The sequence below is a fragment of the Hyla sarda genome, unplaced genomic scaffold (assembly GCF_029499605.1).
Source record: "Hyla sarda isolate aHylSar1 unplaced genomic scaffold, aHylSar1.hap1 scaffold_480, whole genome shotgun sequence".
In the NCBI taxonomy this organism is placed as follows: domain Eukaryota; kingdom Metazoa; phylum Chordata; class Amphibia; order Anura; family Hylidae; genus Hyla; species Hyla sarda.
In genome coordinates this window covers 85,823-110,496 of record NW_026610492.1, presented here as the reverse complement: position 1 = coordinate 110,496, position 24,674 = coordinate 85,823, and the positions used below count along the sequence as shown (strand labels likewise).

The 24,674-nt window shown below is 46.3% G+C and overlaps 8 non-coding genes and 2 pseudogenes across 8 annotated transcripts; all 10 read right to left on the bottom strand.

The window, feature by feature from the left end:
* Nucleotides 1-2,076: 2,076 nt before the first annotated feature.
* LOC130336602 (U2 spliceosomal RNA) lies at nucleotides 2,077-2,267 on the bottom strand. The gene has a single exon (XR_008878015.1). It is a non-coding gene; the product is annotated as a U2 spliceosomal RNA (small nuclear RNA).
* Nucleotides 2,268-4,351: 2,084 nt separating this feature from the next.
* On the bottom strand, nucleotides 4,352-4,542 carry LOC130336601 (U2 spliceosomal RNA). The gene has a single exon (XR_008878014.1). It is a non-coding gene; the product is annotated as a U2 spliceosomal RNA (small nuclear RNA).
* Nucleotides 4,543-6,629: 2,087 nt separating this feature from the next.
* On the bottom strand, nucleotides 6,630-6,820 carry LOC130336600 (U2 spliceosomal RNA). The gene has a single exon (XR_008878013.1). It is a non-coding gene; the product is annotated as a U2 spliceosomal RNA (small nuclear RNA).
* A 2,089-nt stretch (nucleotides 6,821-8,909) lies between these two features.
* LOC130336599 (U2 spliceosomal RNA) lies at nucleotides 8,910-9,100 on the bottom strand. The gene has a single exon (XR_008878011.1). It is a non-coding gene; the product is annotated as a U2 spliceosomal RNA (small nuclear RNA).
* A 2,090-nt stretch (nucleotides 9,101-11,190) lies between these two features.
* LOC130336559 (U2 spliceosomal RNA) lies at nucleotides 11,191-11,375 on the bottom strand. Its single transcript, XR_008877980.1, has one exon. It is a non-coding gene; the product is annotated as a U2 spliceosomal RNA (small nuclear RNA).
* A 692-nt stretch (nucleotides 11,376-12,067) lies between these two features.
* On the bottom strand, nucleotides 12,068-12,227 carry LOC130336562 (U2 spliceosomal RNA; annotated as a pseudogene).
* Nucleotides 12,228-14,318: 2,091 nt separating this feature from the next.
* LOC130336597 (U2 spliceosomal RNA) lies at nucleotides 14,319-14,509 on the bottom strand. Its single transcript, XR_008878009.1, has one exon. It is a non-coding gene; the product is annotated as a U2 spliceosomal RNA (small nuclear RNA).
* Nucleotides 14,510-16,590: 2,081 nt separating this feature from the next.
* On the bottom strand, nucleotides 16,591-16,781 carry LOC130336596 (U2 spliceosomal RNA). The gene has a single exon (XR_008878008.1). It is a non-coding gene; the product is annotated as a U2 spliceosomal RNA (small nuclear RNA).
* Nucleotides 16,782-18,864: 2,083 nt separating this feature from the next.
* On the bottom strand, nucleotides 18,865-19,050 carry LOC130336554 (U2 spliceosomal RNA). The gene has a single exon (XR_008877975.1). It is a non-coding gene; the product is annotated as a U2 spliceosomal RNA (small nuclear RNA).
* Nucleotides 19,051-24,478: 5,428 nt separating this feature from the next.
* Nucleotides 24,479-24,657, bottom strand: LOC130336565 (U2 spliceosomal RNA; annotated as a pseudogene).
* Between the last annotated feature and the right edge of the window lie 17 nt (nucleotides 24,658-24,674).

The following is a 24,674-nucleotide window of genomic DNA, read 5'->3' as shown; positions in this document are numbered from 1 at the left end:
GCCCAACAAGGTCCCCTTCATGGGCACTATCACTGCTTGCTGTCAGGGAGGCTGCCAGACAATTTTCCATGCACACTCTGGGCTGGGGGGCAGTCAACCACCAGTACACACAGCAGAACCTAAACCCATACCATTATTGCTAAGCAGCAAGACAGGGGCCCATTGCACTCCCACGGGGCCTTTTTAAATGCAATCCATAACCCGGATTTGCCAGGAACCCTTCTTACTCCTCCTACTTGCATGTGACACTGGGCTTAGGATCTGCATAGGAAACACACACACAAGCACACACCTACCTTTGTTGCCTGCAGATGCCTCCTTGGCTGTCCCCAAACGGTATCAAACCAACACCCACGGGAAGCTGTAAGCATAGAGGACATGCCTGCACCCCATTGGACTTACCTGTGTGGGTTAAATCCGGGTTATTTGACAACCTATGGCGGTGATGGTTCTGCTCAGGCAGAGCAGTGCTGATGCTCCTCATAAAGCTGTCGCTGCTGTGAAGGTTCTAGGTGACATCACAATCCCTATGGTTACATACACGACAAAGCTGGGTTGTTGTTGTTTACACTCTGCAAGGCCTGTGGAAGTGAGTGACATCATAGCACTGTAGTTCTGAGGGTTCTAGATGGATGCAACAATCTCCTGTTGCTTCTATGAAGGCCATAATAGACGACATCACCAAACAGCTCCATAGTCACATACACAGCAAAGGAGAGATGTTGTTTACACCTAGTGATGTCAGTGGTATTGAGTGACATCACAGCACAGTGCTAAGGCTCCTGGGCCTGGACACAGCAGCGGCTGCAATATCTCAACGGAGAATACGTTTATATATATGTGTGTGTGTGCGCGTATATATATATATATATATATATATATATATATATATATATATATATATTTCTCCGCCGAAATCACTTTTAAACCCATTTCCACCTTTTTTTCCCTTCTCTTCCTCTTACTTTTTTTTCACGTTTTTTTACGTTTTTCTCCTTTTCGCCTCTTTTCTGGGCGTATTATTCTTCTTTTTCTTCTTTTTTTTCGTCTAATGCATACCCCATCAGTGCAGCAATGCTTATTCAATACCGCCAGCAGATGGAGACACTGGGGGATAATTTTCTAAGGATTTATACTGATTTTTCCTGTCTGAATTTGTCGCACAGAAAGTTGCAGGCCAAATATGTGTGACATTTCTGCGACTTTAGCTTCTAGAGCATTTTTACAACATTATACATAGGTGCTGAATACATAAAAAGCGACTGTTCAGCGACAGACAAGTCGCATCGGCTGAAAGTAGGCCAGAATGTCAGTCCATGTTGGAGCAGGTTTAGATACAGTCTAAAGCATAGATCTCAAAGTCTGTGCACAGAATTTAGCAAGGGCCTCGCACCTTCTGATGCATCAGGTAGGTGCACTATAGCATAGCCTAACCCTCTGTACTTTGGTCTATATTGATGCGGGACATAGACAGCCAGCTGATGACCAATCCATTAGTGCAATGGATGGCTGGAAGCATTTGTCTTTGCCTTTGCAATACCACAGAAGCAATGCATGGTCAATGTACAGCAATGACACACCTGTGTGAACAGCCAGGAGACCCCCCCATGTTATGTTACATAGTTACATAGTTAGTACGGTCGAAAAAAGACATATGTCCATCAAGTTCAACCAGGGAATTAAGGGGTAGGGGTGTGGCGCGATATTGGGGAAGGGATGAGATTTTATATTTCTTCATAAGCATTAATCTTATTTTGTCAATTAGGAACATTCAGCACCCACCCGCTATCAAGGCAGCTGCCTATCATGTCATGCCCTACCTGCACAGGTGTGCTGGCTACTCAAATGATCCAATTAAGGAGGCCATTTAGTCAGCAGCAGCAGAAGTCCTGTGCCTGGACGCTCCAACAGCGGCCAGACACAAGCAGAAGCAGCAGAAGCAGCAGCAGCACCACCTTTTGTTTTTTGGCTGCAGCAGCAGCAGCAGCAGCAGCAAGGCCCACAGGGCTGGCTAGCTGGCTAGCCAGCAAGCAGGTAGCAATGAAAGTAGGAATCTTTCTTTTTAACCCTGTAAGGGGGTGGTGCACTGTACCCGAAGATACTGCCATATCGGGTCAATGCATAGGGCGACGGAAGCAAGCTTCGAAATCGGCCCCCGTTCTCAAAAATCCATTTAATATATGGTCCCCAGATAGGGGACGTATCAGATATTAAACTGATAAGAACAGATACTACACTTGATCTTAGCCAAAAGGCCGAGAAGCGATAACCGTGAAAGGGGCGGGCCCAACAAGGTCCCCTTCATGGGCACTATCACTGCTTGCTGTCAGGGAGGCTGCCAGACAATTTTCCATGCACACTCTGGGCTGGGGGGCAGTCAACCACCAGTACACACAGCAGAACCTAAACCCATACCATTATTGCTAAGCAGCAAGACAGGGGCCCATTGCACTCCCACGGGGCCTTTTTAAATGCAATCCATAACCCGGATTTGCCAGGAACCCTTCTTACTCCTCCTACTTGCATGTGACACTGGGCTTAGGATCTGCATAGGAAACACACACACAAGCACACACCTACCTTTGTTGCCTGCAGATGCCTCCTTGGCTGTCCCCAAACGGTATCAAACCAACACCCACGGGAAGCTGTAAGCATAGAGGACATGCCTGCACCCCATTGGACTTACCTGTGTGGGTTAAATCCGGGTTATTTGACAACCTATGGCGGTGATGGTTCTGCTCAGGCAGAGCAGTGCTGATGCTCCTCATAAAGCTGTCGCTGCTGTGAAGGTTCTAGGTGACATCACAATCCCTATGGTTACATACACGACAAAGCTGGGTTGTTGTTGTTTACACTCTGCAAGGCCTGTGGAAGTGAGTGACATCATAGCACTGTAGTTCTGAGGGTTCTAGATGGATGCAACAATCTCCTGTTGCTTCTATGAAGGCCATAATAGACGACATCACCAAACAGCTCCATAGTCACATACACAGCAAAGGAGAGATGTTGTTTACACCTAGTGATGTCAGTGGTATTGAGTGACATCACAGCACAGTGCTAAGGCTCCTGGGCCTGGACACAGCAGCGGCTGCAATATCTCAACGGAGAATACGTTTATATATATGTGTGTGTGTGCGCGTATATATATATATATATATATATATATATATATATATATATTCTCCGCCGAAATCACTTTTAAACCCATTTCCACCTTTTTTTCCCTTCTCTTCCTCTTACTTTTTTTTCACGTTTTTTTACGTTTTTCTCCTTTTCGCCTCTTTTCTGGGCGTATTATTCTTCTTTTTCTTCTTTTTTTTCGTCTAATGCATACCCCATCAGTGCAGCAATGCTTATTCAATACCGCCAGCAGATGGAGACACTGGGGGATAATTTTCTAAGGATTTATACTGATTTTTCCTGTCTGAATTTGTCGCACAGAAAGTTGCAGGCCAAATATGTGTGACATTTCTGCGACTTTAGCTTCTAGAGCATTTTTACAACATTATACATAGGTGCTGAATACATAAAAAGCGACTGTTCAGCGACAGACAAGTCGCATCGGCTGAAAGTAGGCCAGAATGTCAGTCCATGTTGGAGCAGGTTTAGATACAGTCTAAAGCATAGATCTCAAAGTCTGTGCACAGAATTTAGCAAGGGCCTCGCACCTTCTGATGCATCAGGTAGGTGCACTATAGCATAGCCTAACCCTCTGTACTTTGGTCTATATTGATGCGGGACATAGACAGCCAGCTGATGACCAATCCATTAGTGCAATGGATGGCTGGAAGCATTTGTCTTTGCCTTTGCAATACCACAGAAGCAATGCATGGTCAATGTACAGCAATGACACACCTGTGTGAACAGCCAGGAGACCCCCCCATGTTATGTTACATAGTTACATAGTTAGTACGGTCGAAAAAAGACATATGTCCATCAAGTTCAACCAGGGAATTAAGGGGTAGGGGTGTGGCGCGATATTGGGGAAGGGATGAGATTTTATATTTCTTCATAAGCATTAATCTTATTTTGTCAATTAGGAACATTCAGCACCCACCCGCTATCAAGGCAGCTGCCTATCATGTCATGCCCTACCTGCACAGGTGTGCTGGCTACTCAAATGATCCAATTAAGGAGGCCATTTAGTCAGCAGCAGCAGAAGTCCTGTGCCTGGACGCTCCAACAGCGGCCAGACACAAGCAGAAGCAGCAGAAGCAGCAGCAGCACCACCTTTTGTTTTTTGGCTGCAGCAGCAGCAGCAGCAGCAGCAAGGCCCACAGGGCTGGCTAGCTGGCTAGCCAGCAAGCAGGTAGCAATGAAAGTAGGAATCTTTCTTTTTAACCCTGTAAGGGGGTGGTGCACTGTACCCGAAGATACTGCCATATCGGGTCAATGCATAGGGCGACGGAAGCAAGCTTCGAAATCGGCCCCCGTTCTCAAAAATCCATTTAATATATGGTCCCCAGATAGGGGACGTATCAGATATTAAACTGATAAGAACAGATACTACACTTGATCTTAGCCAAAAGGCCGAGAAGCGATAACCGTGAAAGGGGCGGGCCCAACAAGGTCCCCTTCATGGGCACTATCACTGCTTGCTGTCAGGGAGGCTGCCAGACAATTTTCCATGCACACTCTGGGCTGGGGGGCAGTCAACCACCAGTACACACAGCAGAACCTAAACCCATACCATTATTGCTAAGCAGCAAGACAGGGGCCCATTGCACTCCCACGGGGCCTTTTTAAATGCAATCCATAACCCGGATTTGCCAGGAACCCTTCTTACTCCTCCTACTTGCATGTGACACTGGGCTTAGGATCTGCATAGGAAACACACACACAAGCACACACCTACCTTTGTTGCCTGCAGATGCCTCCTTGGCTGTCCCCAAACGGTATCAAACCAACACCCACGGGAAGCTGTAAGCATAGAGGACATGCCTGCACCCCATTGGACTTACCTGTGTGGGTTAAATCCGGGTTATTTGACAACCTATGGCGGTGATGGTTCTGCTCAGGCAGAGCAGTGCTGATGCTCCTCATAAAGCTGTCGCTGCTGTGAAGGTTCTAGGTGACATCACAATCCCTATGGTTACATACACGACAAAGCTGGGTTGTTGTTGTTTACACTCTGCAAGGCCTGTGGAAGTGAGTGACATCATAGCACTGTAGTTCTGAGGGTTCTAGATGGATGCAACAATCTCCTGTTGCTTCTATGAAGGCCATAATAGACGACATCACCAAACAGCTCCATAGTCACATACACAGCAAAGGAGAGATGTTGTTTACACCTAGTGATGTCAGTGGTATTGAGTGACATCACAGCACAGTGCTAAGGCTCCTGGGCCTGGACACAGCAGCGGCTGCAATATCTCAACGGAGAATACGTTTATATATATGTGTGTGTGTGCGCGTATATATATATATATATATATATATATATATATATATATATATTTCTCCGCCGAAATCACTTTTAAACCCATTTCCACCTTTTTTTCCCTTCTCTTCCTCTTACTTTTTTTTCACGTTTTTTTACGTTTTTCTCCTTTTCGCCTCTTTTCTGGGCGTATTATTCTTCTTTTTCTTCTTTTTTTTCGTCTAATGCATACCCCATCAGTGCAGCAATGCTTATTCAATACCGCCAGCAGATGGAGACACTGGGGGATAATTTTCTAAGGATTTATACTGATTTTTCCTGTCTGAATTTGTCGCACAGAAAGTTGCAGGCCAAATATGTGTGACATTTCTGCGACTTTAGCTTCTAGAGCATTTTTACAACATTATACATAGGTGCTGAATACATAAAAAGCGACTGTTCAGCGACAGACAAGTCGCATCGGCTGAAAGTAGGCCAGAATGTCAGTCCATGTTGGAGCAGGTTTAGATACAGTCTAAAGCATAGATCTCAAAGTCTGTGCACAGAATTTAGCAAGGGCCTCGCACCTTCTGATGCATCAGGTAGGTGCACTATAGCATAGCCTAACCCTCTGTACTTTGGTCTATATTGATGCGGGACATAGACAGCCAGCTGATGACCAATCCATTAGTGCAATGGATGGCTGGAAGCATTTGTCTTTGCCTTTGCAATACCACAGAAGCAATGCATGGTCAATGTACAGCAATGACACACCTGTGTGAACAGCCAGGAGACCCCCCCATGTTATGTTACATAGTTACATAGTTAGTACGGTCGAAAAAAGACATATGTCCATCAAGTTCAACCAGGGAATTAAGGGGTAGGGGTGTGGCGCGATATTGGGGAAGGGATGAGATTTTATATTTCTTCATAAGCATTAATCTTATTTTGTCAATTAGGAACATTCAGCACCCACCCGCTATCAAGGCAGCTGCCTATCATGTCATGCCCTACCTGCACAGGTGTGCTGGCTACTCAAATGATCCAATTAAGGAGGCCATTTAGTCAGCAGCAGCAGAAGTCCTGTGCCTGGACGCTCCAACAGCGGCCAGACACAAGCAGAAGCAGCAGAAGCAGCAGCAGCACCACCTTTTGTTTTTTGGCTGCAGCAGCAGCAGCAGCAGCAGCAAGGCCCACAGGGCTGGCTAGCTGGCTAGCCAGCAAGCAGGTAGCAATGAAAGTAGGAATCTTTCTTTTTAACCCTGTAAGGGGGTGGTGCACTGTACCCGAAGATACTGCCATATCGGGTCAATGCATAGGGCGACGGAAGCAAGCTTCGAAATCGGCCCCCGTTCTCAAAAATCCATTTAATATATGGTCCCCAGATAGGGGACGTATCAGATATTAAACTGATAAGAACAGATACTACACTTGATCTTAGCCAAAAGGCCGAGAAGCGATAACCGTGAAAGGGGCGGGTCCAACAAGGTCCCCTTCATGGGCACTATCACTGCTTGCTGTCAGGGAGGCTGCCAGACAATTTTCCATGCACACTCTGGGCTGGGGGGCAGTCAACCACCAGTACACACAGCAGAACCTAAACCCATACCATTATTGCTAAGCAGCAAGACAGGGGCCCATTGCACTCCCACGGGGCCTTTTTAAATGCAATCCATAACCCGGATTTGCCAGGAACCCTTCTTACTCCTCCTACTTGCATGTGACACTGGGCTTAGGATCTGCATAGGAAACACACACACAAGCACACACCTACCTTTGTTGCCTGCAGATGCCTCCTTGGCTGTCCCCAAACGGTATCAAACCAACACCCACGGGAAGCTGTAAGCATAGAGGACATGCCTGCACCCCATTGGACTTACCTGTGTGGGTTAAATCCGGGTTATTTGACAACCTATGGCGGTGATGGTTCTGCTCAGGCAGAGCAGTGCTGATGCTCCTCATAAAGCTGTCGCTGCTGTGAAGGTTCTAGGTGACATCACAATCCCTATGGTTACATACACGACAAAGCTGGGTTGTTGTTGTTTACACTCTGCAAGGCCTGTGGAAGTGAGTGACATCATAGCACTGTAGTTCTGAGGGTTCTAGATGGATGCAACAATCTCCTGTTGCTTCTATGAAGGCCATAATAGACGACATCACCAAACAGCTCCATAGTCACATACACAGCAAAGGAGAGATGTTGTTTACACCTAGTGATGTCAGTGGTATTGAGTGACATCACAGCACAGTGCTAAGGCTCCTGGGCCTGGACACAGCAGCGGCTGCAATATCTCAACGGAGAATACGTTTATATATATGTGTGTGTGTGCGCGTATATATATATATATATATATATATATATATATATATATATATATTTCTCCGCCGAAATCACTTTTAAACCCATTTCCACCTTTTTTTCCCTTCTCTTCCTCTTACTTTTTTTTCACGTTTTTTTACGTTTTTCTCCTTTTCGCCTCTTTTCTGGGCGTATTATTCTTCTTTTTCTTCTTTTTTTTCGTCTAATGCATACCCCATCAGTGCAGCAATGCTTATTCAATACCGCCAGCAGATGGAGACACTGGGGGATAATTTTCTAAGGATTTATACTGATTTTTCCTGTCTGAATTTGTCGCACAGAAAGTTGCAGGCCAAATATGTGTGACATTTCTGCGACTTTAGCTTCTAGAGCATTTTTACAACATTATACATAGGTGCTGAATACATAAAAAGCGACTGTTCAGCGACAGACAAGTCGCATCGGCTGAAAGTAGGCCAGAATGTCAGTCCATGTTGGAGCAGGTTTAGATACAGTCTAAAGCATAGATCTCAAAGTCTGTGCACAGAATTTAGCAAGGGCCTCGCACCTTCTGATGCATCAGGTAGGTGCACTATAGCATAGCCTAACCCTCTGTACTTTGGTCTATATTGATGCGGGACATAGACAGCCAGCTGATGACCAATCCATTAGTGCAATGGATGGCTGGAAGCATTTGTCTTTGCCTTTGCAATACCACAGAAGCAATGCATGGTCAATGTACAGCAATGACACACCTGTGTGAACAGCCAGGAGACCCCCCCATGTTATGTTACATAGTTACATAGTTAGTACGGTCGAAAAAAGACATATGTCCATCAAGTTCAACCAGGGAATTAAGGGGTAGGGGTGTGGCGCGATATTGGGGAAGGGATGAGATTTTATATTTCTTCATAAGCATTAATCTTATTTTGTCAATTAGGAACATTCAGCACCCACCCGCTATCAAGGCAGCTGCCTATCATGTCATGCCCTACCTGCACAGGTGTGCTGGCTACTCAAATGATCCAATTAAGGAGGCCATTTAGTCAGCAGCAGCAGAAGTCCTGTGCCTGGACGCTCCAACAGCGGCCAGACACAAGCAGAAGCAGCAGAAGCAGCAGCAGCACCACCTTTTGTTTTTTGGCTGCAGCAGCAGCAGCAGCAGCAGCAAGGCCCACAGGGCTGGCTAGCTGGCTAGCCAGCAAGCAGGTAGCAATGAAAGTAGGAATCTTTCTTTTTAACCCTGTAAGGGGGTGGTGCACTGTACCCGAAGATACTGCCATATCGGGTCAATGCATAGGGCGACGGAAGCAAGCTTCGAAATCGGCCCCCGTTCTCAAAAATCCATTTAATATATGGTCCCCAGATAGGGGACGTATCAGATATTAAACTGATAAGAACAGATACTACACTTGATCTTAGCCAAAAGGCCGAGAAGCGATAACCGTGAAAGGGGCGGGCCCAACAAGGTCCCCTTCATGGGCACTATCACTGCTTGCTGTCAGGGAGGCTGCCAGACAATTTTCCATGCACACTCTGGGCTGGGGGGCAGTCAACCACCAGTACACACAGCAGAACCTAAACCCATACCATTATTGCTAAGCAGCAAGACAGGGGCCCATTGCACTCCCACGGGGCCTTTTTAAATGCAATCCATAACCCGGATTTGCCAGGAACCCTTCTTACTCCTCCTACTTGCATGTGACACTGGGCTTAGGATCTGCATAGGAAACACACACACAAGCACACACCTACCTTTGTTGCCTGCAGATGCCTCCTTGGCTGTCCCCAAACGGTATCAAACCAACACCCACGGGAAGCTGTAAGCATAGAGGACATGCCTGCACCCCATTGGACTTACCTGTGTGGGTTAAATCCGGGTTATTTGACAACCTATGGCGGTGATGGTTCTGCTCAGGCAGAGCAGTGCTGATGCTCCTCATAAAGCTGTCGCTGCTGTGAAGGTTCTAGGTGACATCACAATCCCTATGGTTACATACACGACAAAGCTGGGTTGTTGTTGTTTACACTCTGCAAGGCCTGTGGAAGTGAGTGACATCATAGCACTGTAGTTCTGAGGGTTCTAGATGGATGCAACAATCTCCTGTTGCTTCTATGAAGGCCATAATAGACGACATCACCAAACAGCTCCATAGTCACATACACAGCAAAGGAGAGATGTTGTTTACACCTAGTGATGTCAGTGGTATTGAGTGACATCACAGCACAGTGCTAAGGCTCCTGGGCCTGGACACAGCAGCGGCTGCAATATCTCAACGGAGAATACGTTTATATATATGTGTGTGTGTGCGCGTATATATATATATATATATATATATATATATATATATATATATTTCTCCGCCGAAATCACTTTTAAACCCATTTCCACCTTTTTTTCCCTTCTCTTCCTCTTACTTTTTTTTCACGTTTTTTTACGTTTTTCTCCTTTTCGCCTCTTTTCTGGGCGTATTATTCTTCTTTTTCTTCTTTTTTTTCGTCTAATGCATACCCCATCAGTGCAGCAATGCTTATTCAATACCGCCAGCAGATGGAGACACTGGGGGATAATTTTCTAAGGATTTATACTGATTTTTCCTGTCTGAATTTGTCGCACAGAAAGTTGCAGGCCAAATATGTGTGACATTTCTGCGACTTTAGCTTCTAGAGCATTTTTACAACATTATACATAGGTGCTGAATACATAAAAAGCGACTGTTCAGCGACAGACAAGTCGCATCGGCTGAAAGTAGGCCAGAATGTCAGTCCATGTTGGAGCAGGTTTAGATACAGTCTAAAGCATAGATCTCAAAGTCTGTGCACAGAATTTAGCAAGGGCCTCGCACCTTCTGATGCATCAGGTAGGTGCACTATAGCATAGCCTAACCCTCTGTACTTTGGTCTATATTGATGCGGGACATAGACAGCCAGCTGATGACCAATCCATTAGTGCAATGGATGGCTGGAAGCATTTGTCTTTGCCTTTGCAATACCACAGAAGCAATGCATGGTCAATGTACAGCAATGACACACCTGTGTGAACAGCCAGGAGACCCCCCCATGTTATGTTACATAGTTACATAGTTAGTACGGTCGAAAAAAGACATATGTCCATCAAGTTCAACCAGGGAATTAAGGGGTAGGGGTGTGGCGCGATATTGGGGAAGGGATGAGATTTTATATTTCTTCATAAGCATTAATCTTATTTTGTCAATTAGGAACATTCAGCACCCACCCGCTATCAAGGCAGCTGCCTATCATGTCATGCCCTACCTGCACAGGTGTGCTGGCTACTCAAATGATCCAATTAAGGAGGCCATTTAGTCAGCAGCAGCAGAAGTCCTGTGCCTGGACGCTCCAACAGCGGCCAGACACAAGCAGAAGCAGCAGAAGCAGCAGCAGCACCACCTTTTGTTTTTTGGCTGCAGCAGCAGCAGCAGCAGCAGCAGCAAGGCCCACAGGGCTGGCTAGCTGGCTAGCCAGCAAGCAGGTAGCAATGAAAGTAGGAATCTTTCTTTTTAACCCTGTAAGGGGGTGGTGCACTGTACCCGAAGATACTGCCATATCGGGTCAATGCATAGGGCGACGGAAGCAAGCTTCGAAATCGGCCCCCGTTCTCAAAAATCCATTTAATATATGGTCCCCAGATAGGGGACGTATCAGATATTAAACTGATAAGAACAGATTTTTTTTTTTTTTTTTTTATCTAAAGCCGAGGAACGTGCTTTCGATTCACCCAAAGTGCAAGAAAAAGTGCAAACGTGTTACACTAAAAAAACGTGCACAAAGGATGCGGTCTATCGCAAGCCCTTCTCCGATAGGAGAGAGGCCCCCCAACAAACCTTACCCTTCGCCTCCGGACCAAAAGGTACCTGCGAGGTTCCAGGTTCGATGTCCCTTTTCGCCGAAGCTACTAGGAGACCACAAATGCTCCCGGCATCCCCCTTGGCGTTAGCCAAGGTATCTGCCCGCAGAGCCGATTACGGTAGGTACCCTGCAAAGCAGGAGTACCCGGGGTGTTTGCAGGGAGGTGCGGAACCTAATGGCCACACACACCTCCCCTAGACCGCCAGGAGGGACACCCAGAAGGGCTACCGCATCCTGACAAATCCTGTGAACACACAACACGCAAAAAGTGACACAGTGAGACAAAAAATAAATAAATAAGTGAATGTGTGCAGATATACTGCCCGGACATCCGGCCGGATCTATAAAAATTTCTCTGATCCTAGCCAGAAGGCCGGGAATCAAGAGGTGAGTGCCACAAGGTGAAGAGATTATGGTGCCCGTGCTTCAACTCAGTGAGCCTATTCTCCCAGTGAGTTTCGGCACCTCGGGGTCACCACTCCCCGAGGCACAAAAGTACCTCGGCTCTAGACCCTCTCAGCCTCATGGCGAGACCCGGAGGGAACAGGTCACATCGGGGCAGCCGTCGAGCTGATTCCTCAGAACCAGCCCCGGAAAGCCCTGGTACACCTGCATCCTCCATGCAGCACCCATCCCCACCAGCATGAAAACTGATAAGAACAGATACTACACTTGATCTTAGCCAAAAGGCCGAGAAGCGATAACCGTGAAAGGGGCGGGCCCAACAAGGTCCCCTTCATGGGCACTATCACTGCTTGCTGTCAGGGAGGCTGCCAGACAATTTTCCATGCACACTCTGGGCTGGGGGGCAGTCAACCACCAGTACACACAGCAGAACCTAAACCCATACCATTATTGCTAAGCAGCAAGACAGGGGCCCATTGCACTCCCACGGGGCCTTTTTAAATGCAATCCATAACCCGGATTTGCCAGGAACCCTTCTTACTCCTCCTACTTGCATGTGACACTGGGCTTAGGATCTGCATAGGAAACACACACACAAGCACACACCTACCTTTGTTGCCTGCAGATGCCTCCTTGGCTGTCCCCAAACGGTATCAAACCAACACCCACGGGAAGCTGTAAGCATAGAGGACATGCCTGCACCCCATTGGACTTACCTGTGTGGGTTAAATCCGGGTTATTTGACAACCTATGGCGGTGATGGTTCTGCTCAGGCAGAGCAGTGCTGATGCTCCTCATAAAGCTGTCGCTGCTGTGAAGGTTCTAGGTGACATCACAATCCCTATGGTTACATACACGACAAAGCTGGGTTGTTGTTGTTTACACTCTGCAAGGCCTGTGGAAGTGAGTGACATCATAGCACTGTAGTTCTGAGGGTTCTAGATGGATGCAACAATCTCCTGTTGCTTCTATGAAGGCCATAATAGACGACATCACCAAACAGCTCCATAGTCACATACACAGCAAAGGAGAGATGTTGTTTACACCTAGTGATGTCAGTGGTATTGAGTGACATCACAGCACAGTGCTAAGGCTCCTGGGCCTGGACACAGCAGCGGCTGCAATATCTCAACGGAGAATACGTTTATATATATGTGTGTGTGTGCGCGTATATATATATATATATATATATATATATATATATATATATATATATTTCTCCGCCGAAATCACTTTTAAACCCATTTCCACCTTTTTTTCCCTTCTCTTCCTCTTACTTTTTTTTCACGTTTTTTTACGTTTTTCTCCTTTTCGCCTCTTTTCTGGGCGTATTATTCTTCTTTTTCTTCTTTTTTTTCGTCTAATGCATACCCCATCAGTGCAGCAATGCTTATTCAATACCGCCAGCAGATGGAGACACTGGGGGATAATTTTCTAAGGATTTATACTGATTTTTCCTGTCTGAATTTGTCGCACAGAAAGTTGCAGGCCAAATATGTGTGACATTTCTGCGACTTTAGCTTCTAGAGCATTTTTACAACATTATACATAGGTGCTGAATACATAAAAAGCGACTGTTCAGCGACAGACAAGTCGCATCGGCTGAAAGTAGGCCAGAATGTCAGTCCATGTTGGAGCAGGTTTAGATACAGTCTAAAGCATAGATCTCAAAGTCTGTGCACAGAATTTAGCAAGGGCCTCGCACCTTCTGATGCATCAGGTAGGTGCACTATAGCATAGCCTAACCCTCTGTACTTTGGTCTATATTGATGCGGGACATAGACAGCCAGCTGATGACCAATCCATTAGTGCAATGGATGGCTGGAAGCATTTGTCTTTGCCTTTGCAATACCACAGAAGCAATGCATGGTCAATGTACAGCAATGACACACCTGTGTGAACAGCCAGGAGACCCCCCCATGTTATGTTACATAGTTACATAGTTAGTACGGTCGAAAAAAGACATATGTCCATCAAGTTCAACCAGGGAATTAAGGGGTAGGGGTGTGGCGCGATATTGGGGAAGGGATGAGATTTTATATTTCTTCATAAGCATTAATCTTATTTTGTCAATTAGGAACATTCAGCACCCACCCGCTATCAAGGCAGCTGCCTATCATGTCATGCCCTACCTGCACAGGTGTGCTGGCTACTCAAATGATCCAATTAAGGAGGCCATTTAGTCAGCAGCAGCAGAAGTCCTGTGCCTGGACGCTCCAACAGCGGCCAGACACAAGCAGAAGCAGCAGAAGCAGCAGCAGCACCACCTTTTGTTTTTTGGCTGCAGCAGCAGCAGCAGCAGCAGCAAGGCCCACAGGGCTGGCTAGCTGGCTAGCCAGCAAGCAGGTAGCAATGAAAGTAGGAATCTTTCTTTTTAACCCTGTAAGGGGGTGGTGCACTGTACCCGAAGATACTGCCATATCGGGTCAATGCATAGGGCGACGGAAGCAAGCTTCGAAATCGGCCCCCGTTCTCAAAAATCCATTTAATATATGGTCCCCAGATAGGGGACGTATCAGATATTAAACTGATAAGAACAGATACTACACTTGATCTTAGCCAAAAGGCCGAGAAGCGATAACCGTGAAAGGGGCGGGCCCAACAAGGTCCCCTTCATGGGCACTATCACTGCTTGCTGTCAGGGAGGCTGCCAGACAATTTTCCATGCACACTCTGGGCTGGGGGGCAGTCAACCACCAGTACACACAGCAGAACCTAAACCCATACCATTATTGCTAAGCAGCAAGACAGGGGCCCATTGCACTCCCACGGGGCCTTTTTAAATGCAATCCATAACCCGGATTTGCCAGGAACCCTTCTTACTCCTCCTACTTGCATGTGACACTGGGCTTAGGATCTGCATAGGAAACACACACACAAGCACACACCTACCTTTGTTGCCTGCAGATGCCTCCTTGGCTGTCCCCAAACGGTATCAAACCAACACCCACGGGAAGCTGTAAGCATAGAGGACATGCCTGCACCCCATTGGACTTACCTGTGTGGGTTAAATCCGGGTTATTTGACAACCTATGGCGGTGATGGTTCTGCTCAGGCAGAGCAGTGCTGATGCTCCTCATAAAGCTGTCGCTGCTGTGAAGGTTCTAGGTGACATCACAATCCCTATGGTTACATACACGACAAAGCTGGGTTGTTGTTGTTTACACTCTGCAAGGCCTGTGGAAGTGAGTGACATCATAGCACTGTAGTTCTGAGGGTTCTAGATGGATGCAACAATCTCCTGTTGCTTCTATGAAGGCCATAATAGACGACATCACCAAACAGCTCCATAGTCACATACACAGCAAAGGAGAGATGTTGTTTACACCTAGTGATGTCAGTGGTATTGAGTGACATCACAGCACAGTGCTAAGGCTCCTGGGCCTGGACACAGCAGCGGCTGCAATATCTCAACGGAGAATACGTTTATATATATGTGTGTGTGTGCGCGTATATATATATATATATATATATATATATATATATATTTCTCCGCCGAAATCACTTTTAAACCCATTTCCACCTTTTTTTCCCTTCTCTTCCTCTTACTTTTTTTTCACGTTTTTTTACGTTTTTCTCCTTTTCGCCTCTTTTCTGGGCGTATTATTCTTCTTTTTCTTCTTTTTTTTCGTCTAATGCATACCCCATCAGTGCAGCAATGCTTATTCAATACCGCCAGCAGATGGAGACACTGGGGGATAATTTTCTAAGGATTTATACTGATTTTTCCTGTCTGAATTTGTCGCACAGAAAGTTGCAGGCCAAATATGTGTGACATTTCTGCGACTTTAGCTTCTAGAGCATTTTTACAACATTATACATAGGTGCTGAATACATAAAAAGCGACTGTTCAGCGACAGACAAGTCGCATCGGCTGAAAGTAGGCCAGAATGTCAGTCCATGTTGGAGCAGGTTTAGATACAGTCTAAAGCATAGATCTCAAAGTCTGTGCACAGAATTTAGCAAGGGCCTCGCACCTTCTGATGCATCAGGTAGGTGCACTATAGCATAGCCTAACCCTCTGTACTTTGGTCTATATTGATGCGGGACATAGACAGCCAGCTGATGACCAATCCATTAGTGCAATGGATGGCTGGAAGCATTTGTCTTTGCCTTTGCAATACCACAGAAGCAATGCATGGTCAATGTACAGCAATGACACACCTGTGTGAACAGCCAGGAGACCCCCCCATGTTATGTTACATAGTTACATAGTTAGTACGGTCGAAAAAAGACATATGTCCATCAAGTTCAACCAGGGAATTAAGGGGTAGGGGTGTGGCGCGATATTGGGGAAGGGATGAGATTTTATATTTCTTCATAAGCATTAATCTTATTTTGTCAATTAGGAACATTCAGCACCCACCCGCTATCAAGGCAGCTGCCTATCATGTCATGCCCTACCTGCACAGGTGTGCTGGCTACTCAAATGATCCAATTAAGGAGGCCATTTAGTCAGCAGCAGCAGAAGTCCTGTGCCTGGACGCTCCAACAGCGGCCAGACACAAGCAGAAGCAGCAGAAGCAGCAGCAGCACCACCTTTTGTTTTTTGGCTGCAGCAGCAGCAGCAGCAGCAGCAAGGCCCACAGGGCTGGCTAGCTGGCTAGCCAGCAAGCAGGTAGCAATGAAAGTAGGAATCTTTCTTTTTAACCCTGTAAGGGGGTGGTGCACTGTACCCGAAGATACTGCCATATCGGGTCAATGCATAGGGCGACGGAAGCAAGCTTCGAAATCGGCCCCCGTTCTCAAAAATCCATTTAATATATGGTCCCCAGATAGGGGACGTATCAGATATTAAACTGATAAGAACAGATACTACACTTGATCTTAGCCAAAAGGCCGAGAAGCGATAACCGTGAAAGGGGCGGGCCCAACAAGGTCCCCTTCATGGGCACTATCACTGCTTGCTGTCAGGGAGGCTGCCAGACAATTTTCCATGCACACTCTGGGCTGGGGGGCAGTCAACCACCAGTACACACAGCAGAACCTAAACCCATACCATTATTGCTAAGCAGCAAGACAGGGGCCCATTGCACTCCCACGGGGCCTTTTTAAATGCAATCCATAACCCGGATTTGCCAGGAACCCTTCTTACTCCTCCTACTTGCATGTGACACTGGGCTTAGGATCTGCATAGGAAACACACACACAAGCACACACCTACCTTTGTTGCCTGCAGATGCCTCCTTGGCTGTCCCCAAACGGTATCAAACCAACACCCACGGGAAGCTGTAAGCATAGAGGACATGCCTGCACCCCATTGGACTTACCTGTGTGGGTTAAATCCGGGTTATTTGACAACCTATGGCGGTGATGGTTCTGCTCAGGCAGAGCAGTGCTGATGCTCCTCATAAAGCTGTCGCTGCTGTGAAGGTTCTAGGTGACATCACAATCCCTATGGTTACATACACGACAAAGCTGGGTTGTTGTTGTTTACACTCTGCAAGGCCTGTGGAAGTGAGTGAATCATAGCACTGTAGTTCTGAGGGTTCTAGATGGATGCAACAATCTCCTGTTGCTTCTATGAAGGCCATAATAGACGACATCACCAAACAGCTCCATAGTCACATACACAGCAAAGGAGAGATGTTGTTTACACCTAGTGATGTCAGTGGTATTGAGTGACATCACAGCACAGTGCTAAGGCTCCTGGGCCTGGACACAGCAGCGGCTGCAATATCTCAACGGAGAATACGTTTATATATATGTGTGTGTGTGCGCGTATATATATATATATATATATATATATATATATATATATATATATATTCTCCGCCGAAATCACTTTTAAACCCATTTCCACCTTTTTTTCCCTTCTCTTCCTCTTACTTTTTTTTCACGTTTTTTTACGTTTTTCTCCTTTTCGCCTCTTTTCTGGGCGTATTATTCTTCTTTTTCTTCTTTTTTTTCGTCTAATGCATACCCCATCAGTGCAGCAATGCTTATTCAATACCGCCAGCAGATGGAGACACTGGGGGATAATTTTCTAAGGATTTATACTGATTTTTCCTGTCTGAATTTGTCGCACAGAAAGTTGCAGGCCAAATATGTGTGACATTTCTGCGACTTTAGCTTCTAGAGCATTTTTACAACATTATACATAGGTGCTGAATACATAAAAAGCGACTGTTCAGCGACAGACAAGTCGCATCGGCTGAAAGTAGGCCAGAATGTCAGTCCATGTTGGAGCAGGTTTAGATACAGTCTAAAGCATAGATCTCAAAGTCTGTGCACAGAATTTAGCAAGGGCCTCGCACCTTCTGATGCATCAGGTAGGTGCACTATAGCATAGCCTAACCCTCTGTACTTTGGTCTATATTGATGCGGGACATAGACAGCCAGCTGATGACCAATCCATTAGTGCAATGGATGGCTGGAAGCATTTGTCTTTGCCTTTGCAATACCACAGAAGCAATGCATGGTCAATGTACAGCAATGACACACCTGTGTGAACAGCCAGGAGACCCCCCCATGTTATGTTACATAGTTACATAGTTAGTACGGTCGAAAAAAGACATATGTCCATCAAGTTCAACCAGGGAATTAAGGGGTAGGGGTGTGGCGCGATATTGGGGAAGGGATGAGATTTTATATTTCTTCATAAGCATTAATCTTATTTTGTCAATTAGGAACATTCAGCACCCACCCGCTATCAAGGCAGCTGCCTATCATGTCATGCCCTACCTGCACAGGTGTGCTGGCTACTCAAATGATCCAATTAAGGAGGCCATTTAGTCAGCAGCAGCAGAAGTCCTGTGCCTGGACGCTCCAACAGCGGCCAGACACAAGCAGAAGCAGCAGCAGCACCACCTTTTGTTTTTTGGCTGCAGCAGCAGCAGCAGCAGCAGCAGCAAGGCCCACAGGGCTGGCTAGCTGGCTAGCCAGCAAGCAGGTAGCAATGAAAGTAGGAATCTTTCTTTTTAACCCTGTAAGGGGGTGGTGCACTGTACCCGAAGATACTGCCATATCGGGTCAATGCATAGGGCGACGGAAGCAAGCTTCGAAATCGGCCCCCGTTCTCAAAAATCCATTTAATATATGGTCCCCAGATAGGGGACGTATCAGATATTAAACTGATAAGAACAGATAAGGTTTCAACAAAATTTTATTGAATAAATAAGAAACCATACAGAATTTAAAATGCAAAATAATAAAAGGTTCACAAAAGTTTTAAAATACAAATAATAAAACCAGTTATAAAAGGAGAAAAAATAAAAATGGCAGGATAAAACATTATACAAATGTCATAAAAACTGATTATATTGTTATTTCGTTCCATAGAGGCAGACACCACATGGATGCTGCCTCGCTGGCCCCCAACTGTTTCTTGTCTCTTAGGTAATAGATGTACATCTCACTCAGGGCCAGCTTTATACAGTTTTTAACATCAATAAAATCATGTTTAAAAAGTAAGATGTTCCTAACTTTCCAGATGGCATTTTTAAAACAATTAATAATCATCCAGCAGATCATCTGCTGTTTAAAATTGGGGCAGTTAAAAAGACCGTAAAAGACACATTCGTGATTAAAATCTTTTAGGCCGCAGGCCCACTTCAAAAGTGGGCCTACCTTCCTCCAAAGCTCCCGTGCAAAAGGGCAGTTCCAAAATATGTGCAGCACCGTTTCGTCCACTCCGCAGCCATCTCTCGGGCACTTGGCTCTCGCCACCAGTCCTCGCCTGTGCTGGAACTCACGAGTAGGGAGGCACTGGTGGACGATTGCCCAGGCAAGATCCCTGTGTACATTCGCCAGAAACTTCCCGTACACGTTCCGCCATACCTTTTTGGATCTTGCCTGTGTGAAATTGGACACTGCCAGGGTAACCTCACTCCGCCTGAGGACCTTTGATACCTTTCTCTGGTCCCCCAGTATGTCAGGCTCCAAATCTTGGAGACCTAGGAGCCTGACTGTCTTTTCCAACACCACATAATGTTTTGGGGGACACAGAAGCACCGGAGCGTTCAGAGGGATGCGCAACCATCTTTTAAAAACCATGCCCGCAGCGTACCTTAAAAAGCAGCTAAAAATGCCATCGGATTTAATAATTTTAAAACAGAAACAGAAATACTTTATGTAAAAGAAAGTAAAAAGGTTAGGAACATCTTTCCCGCCATTATCTTTACTTTTGTACATAAAATCACGCTTTAATTTCTCCATTTTTGAACCCCATAAAAAAGTAAAAACAATTCTAGTTACTTTTTTAATGTATAAAATAGATGGAGGAAATACCATGGCAATGTATAGCATAATAGGGAGTAAAACCATCTTTATTATTAAAATCTTCCCCTCCATGGTAAGGTTTCTAAGATTCCACATTAAAATCTTCTTCTCCATCTTAGCTATAGCTGAATCCCAGTTAGGGCTCCCATCATTGACCTGGTTAAAAACAATACCTAAAACTTTAATTTGATCCTGTTGCATTGTGACTCCTGGGGTGATGGATGAATCCCAGGAGCCAATATAAAAACAGTCACATTTATCTGTGTTTAGCTTAAAACCAGAGACCTCGCAGAAATAGCTGGTGTTCCTCAATGCCCCCCTCATGGATGGAGAGTCCGGGCACAGTATGGTGACATCATCCATGTACCCCAACACCTTTAGATGGGTCCCTCCTCCACCAGGTATCGGTACGCCTCTTACTACCCGGTCTTTTCTGAGGAGGGCCATCAGTGGTTCGATTTCGCACATAAAAAGGAGTGGGGACAGGGGGCAGCCCTGTTTGACACCTGATAAAAGAGGAACACCGCTGGTTAAAAAGCCATTAACAGAGACTTGACTAAAACAGGATCGGTATAAAAGCATGATTCGGCTTAAAATCGTTTCAGGCACTGCCATCTTTTTAAGAACTAAAAACAGGTATTCATGGGAGACCCTATCAAAGGCTTTTTCAAAGTCTAAGGATAAAATTGCTACAGTTTGATTTCTATCCTTAAAATACCATAAAACATCTCTTAAAATATTTAGGGATTCAGCTATAGACCTTCCAGGTACCCCACAAACCTGATTTGGGTGAATTAATTTATGAATAAAAGGTTTAAAACGGACAGCTAATAACTTGGCTAAAACTTTATAATCGACATTTAAAAGTGTGATGGGGCGCCAATTTTTTAGCATATCCTTTTCACCCTTTTTAAAAAGTAATGATACAATCCCCCTCCTCCAGGAAGGGGGAAGTTCATTAACAATAAAAGTTTCTTTATACAATAAAACCATATCATCCTTTAAAATATCCCAAAAAGCTAAATAAAATTCGATGGGTAAACCATCTTCCCCAGGGGCCTTCCCACTAGAAAAACTTTTAAAAACAAATAAAAGTTCATCTAAGTTAAGATCACGGGATAAAACCTCCTGGTCTAAAACATCTAGCTTAAAATCAAGGGAATTAAGAACATGTTCTAAAAAGGATGGATTAAGATCTTTCTTATTAAAAAGAAGCTGGTAGAAGTTAAAAACTGCATCTAACATGCCTTTTGGAGTGGATTCACCCTCAAGGTTTTGGATGATATCCCTCCTATTCATCACTTTTTTAAAAAAGAAACGGGAACATTTCTCGCCCTCCTCCAGGTGCTGCACATGTGAGTTAAAAATGATTTGTTTCCCTTTCTTTTCTATGGCATGTTTTATTTCAGTTTTAAGGTTTAAAATATCATTTTCTACATCCATACCAGCTTCTTTCAATTTAAAAAGTACATTTAAACGCATGTTAAGAACATAAAACCACTGTTTTTCCATTTTTGCCTTCTTCTTACCTGCTTTGATAAAAAAAAATCTGATTTTAGATTTGGTGCCCTCCCACCAGTGCAGCATAGGCTCGTGGGGTTTTCTTTGTGATTGCCAGCACTGGTAGGTCCGCACAAACTCCTCTTTTATCCCAGGGTCCTCTAGGAGTGTGGTGTTTAATCTCCAGAGGCCCCTTTTTGCTTTTTGCTCCCCCTCTAGCTCCAGGACCACCAAGAGGAGCTTATGATCAGAGAAGATATTCTGCTCGAGCGTGCATTTCAGGGGTTTAAAAGCTCTAGAGGAAAAAATAAAATCGATTCTGGAGCTCACTCTTCCATTGGACCATGTGGCGCCCGGGTCCTCCGGCAAGAGATCCTTCCAGCAATCTTTCAAGTTAAAATCATCAATAAAATTTTTAAGCAGGTAAGAAGTGCGGTCTTTACGATTAATATCCCCACCCTGCCGGTGTTCCCCATCACGTATGCAGTTAAAATCACCTCCCACCAGCAGGGGGGAAGACCCAACACAAAACAGTGGTAAAATTTCAAATAGTTCTGCCCGCTCCTGTTTATCAGGAGGGGCATACACATTTAAAACACGAATTAAAAGTCCATTAAAATATAGATGAATTAAAAGAGCTCTGCCAGGCACAATCTCAGTTACTGTATGAATAGAAAAGGACTGGCCTCGGCAGAGCAGCCCAACACCCACAGAACGACAGTCATTTGCACCGGACCATATGGATGGGCCCAGCTTCCAGTCTTCTTTTAAGTCTTTATAGTCCATTTTACTAGGGATTCCACATTCTTGTAGCAGGCAAAGGTCAAAGTCACATGTCTCTAGATAAGAAAATAAAGCAGCCCTGCGATCAGGGCTCTTTAAGGACCTCACATTGAGTGAGGCAATTTTTACAGGGATAGGCATAGTTTATGGAGAGTCCGTGCTTGGAGAATCAAAGTCAATAATAAGCTGCGTACCGTCATCCCCCGCCTGCGGGGTCATCAGCTCCTTAATGTTCTGAGGGTCGGAGCTTGAGATCGATGATGCCCCGACCCTGAGCTCGCTCTCGTCCGAACTACGGCACGCCGCTTTCCTTTGAATGTCTTCCTCTTCTTCTTCTCTTTGTCTTTTAAATGTCATACTGCTGTCCATATCCTCTGTGTTGCTCTCACTCGATGTAATCTCTGGCCCCCGGCTGATGGATCTGCGTCTTCTTTCATCTTTTGACGACTGGAACTGCTGCACAGGGGCCTGTGAGGCCTCTTTTCCGGAACCTTTGCCGCTACCTTGGGAAGTTTTCATCGCTTGTTCCCCAGCAAGCGTTGCTGAGGACTGTTGCTCCAACTTCCCCATCGATCGACGATGGCCAGTTTTACCCACCGGGTCCACTGCTGGCGGGGCAGCAAACCCTGGTTTGGCGCCACTTGTCTTCTTGGCCCTGTCCTGTATAGGCGGAGTAACAGGACCGGGCTCAGACCTGGCCACCTGGCTCCCCTTCCGGCGGGCTTTCACCGGGGCCTCTTCGTCCGGAGCAGGGCGACCCTGGGCCAAGCCAGTACCTGGCTTATGCTGCAATTTTGGGTCCACCTCTGCCCCCACCGAGGCCCGTCGGCTGCCACCCGCCACAGGTGAGCCCCCTTCAGAAGTTTCGGCGGGCTCTTGAGCCAGGTAGGAAGTCGATCGACGTCTTTCAATTTCCCGGGCAGTAAACTCGATCACCCGCCCGGGCTTCGTGGAATCCCCATGGCCTCCCCCTAGCACTACCACCGGTGGGCCCCCCGATGGAGCACCAGAGGTCTTGGGCCTGGACCCATCAGTACCTGCCTTCTGGGGTTTGGGCATCTTAAAAAAGGACGTCTTTTGTCCTGTCCCCTCTTTGGGTGGGCCCAGCCTTGACCCACCCATCGTAGTTTTTGCTTTATGGGGACAGGAATTAAAATCATGATTTTCCTCTCCGCAGAGGTTACACCTTATCGTATGGCTACATCTTGAGGCTATGTGACCTTCTTGGCCACACCTATTGCAGCGAATCACACGCTCCGCGCCGCAGGTCTCCTGGGTGTGGCCAAACCTCAAGCAATTTCGGCAATACATAGGCATTTGAGGATAGAACAGGAAGCCCCGAACTCTCCCGATGGCAAAATTTGGGGGCGGATGGCAAAGACCCCCAATACCACCGGGATCCTTACGGAGCTTGACCCAGAACTTCCTCTTGCCGTTCCAGAACCGCACGGAGTTCAATATTTTGTTTGCGAATCGCACCTCTTCGCAGTATCGCCGAAGAAAAGTGGCTATATCCTCCGTGGTCACATGAGGGCTGTGCATAGCCACCACCAACGGTATATGTTCCTCACCATAGAGGAACTGGAACGAAAGACCGTCGAGTCGATCGTCCCTCTGGTCCGCACCAGACAAGGTTGCATAGATGTTATCGCAACACGCCGTGGCCGTGAAGGTGACGGTATACAGGCCACGGCTTTCCTGGTCATTTAGACACAGGATGTCCTCCCTATTGAGGCGGAAGTAGTCAAGAAGAATCACCTCCGCAATGAAGCGGAGGTTCTTCAACTGACGATGGCTCTCCGACACCTCTATGCGGATGGTATTTCGCATCGACATTTCCCCAGAGGGGAAAGCCCAGGAGAACGGCATCTTCCACACCCAGGGACTAAGCCCCTTCCCCAATAGCAGCAGGGGCTCGGAATCCCGCTATAAAAGCGGAACCCTTACCCAAGGCAGAGGTCGGGGGTACCCTAGGTGCTTCCGAAGCTACAGGTAACGCTCAACGTACCGAAAATGCCTTCTGAGACACAAGGTCCCAGAGACAGGGGGATCGCAACCCGTTGTCTGTGGACTAAGCCCGCTCCCCAATAGCAGCAAGGGGGTGAAGTCCCTCCGTAAGGAGAGACAATCCCCCAAGGCCAAGAAGCGGGGTACCACAGACACCTTCCGACCAGACCAAATGCAGATACTACACTTGATCTTAGCCAAAAGGCCGAGAAGCGATAACCGTGAAAGGGGCGG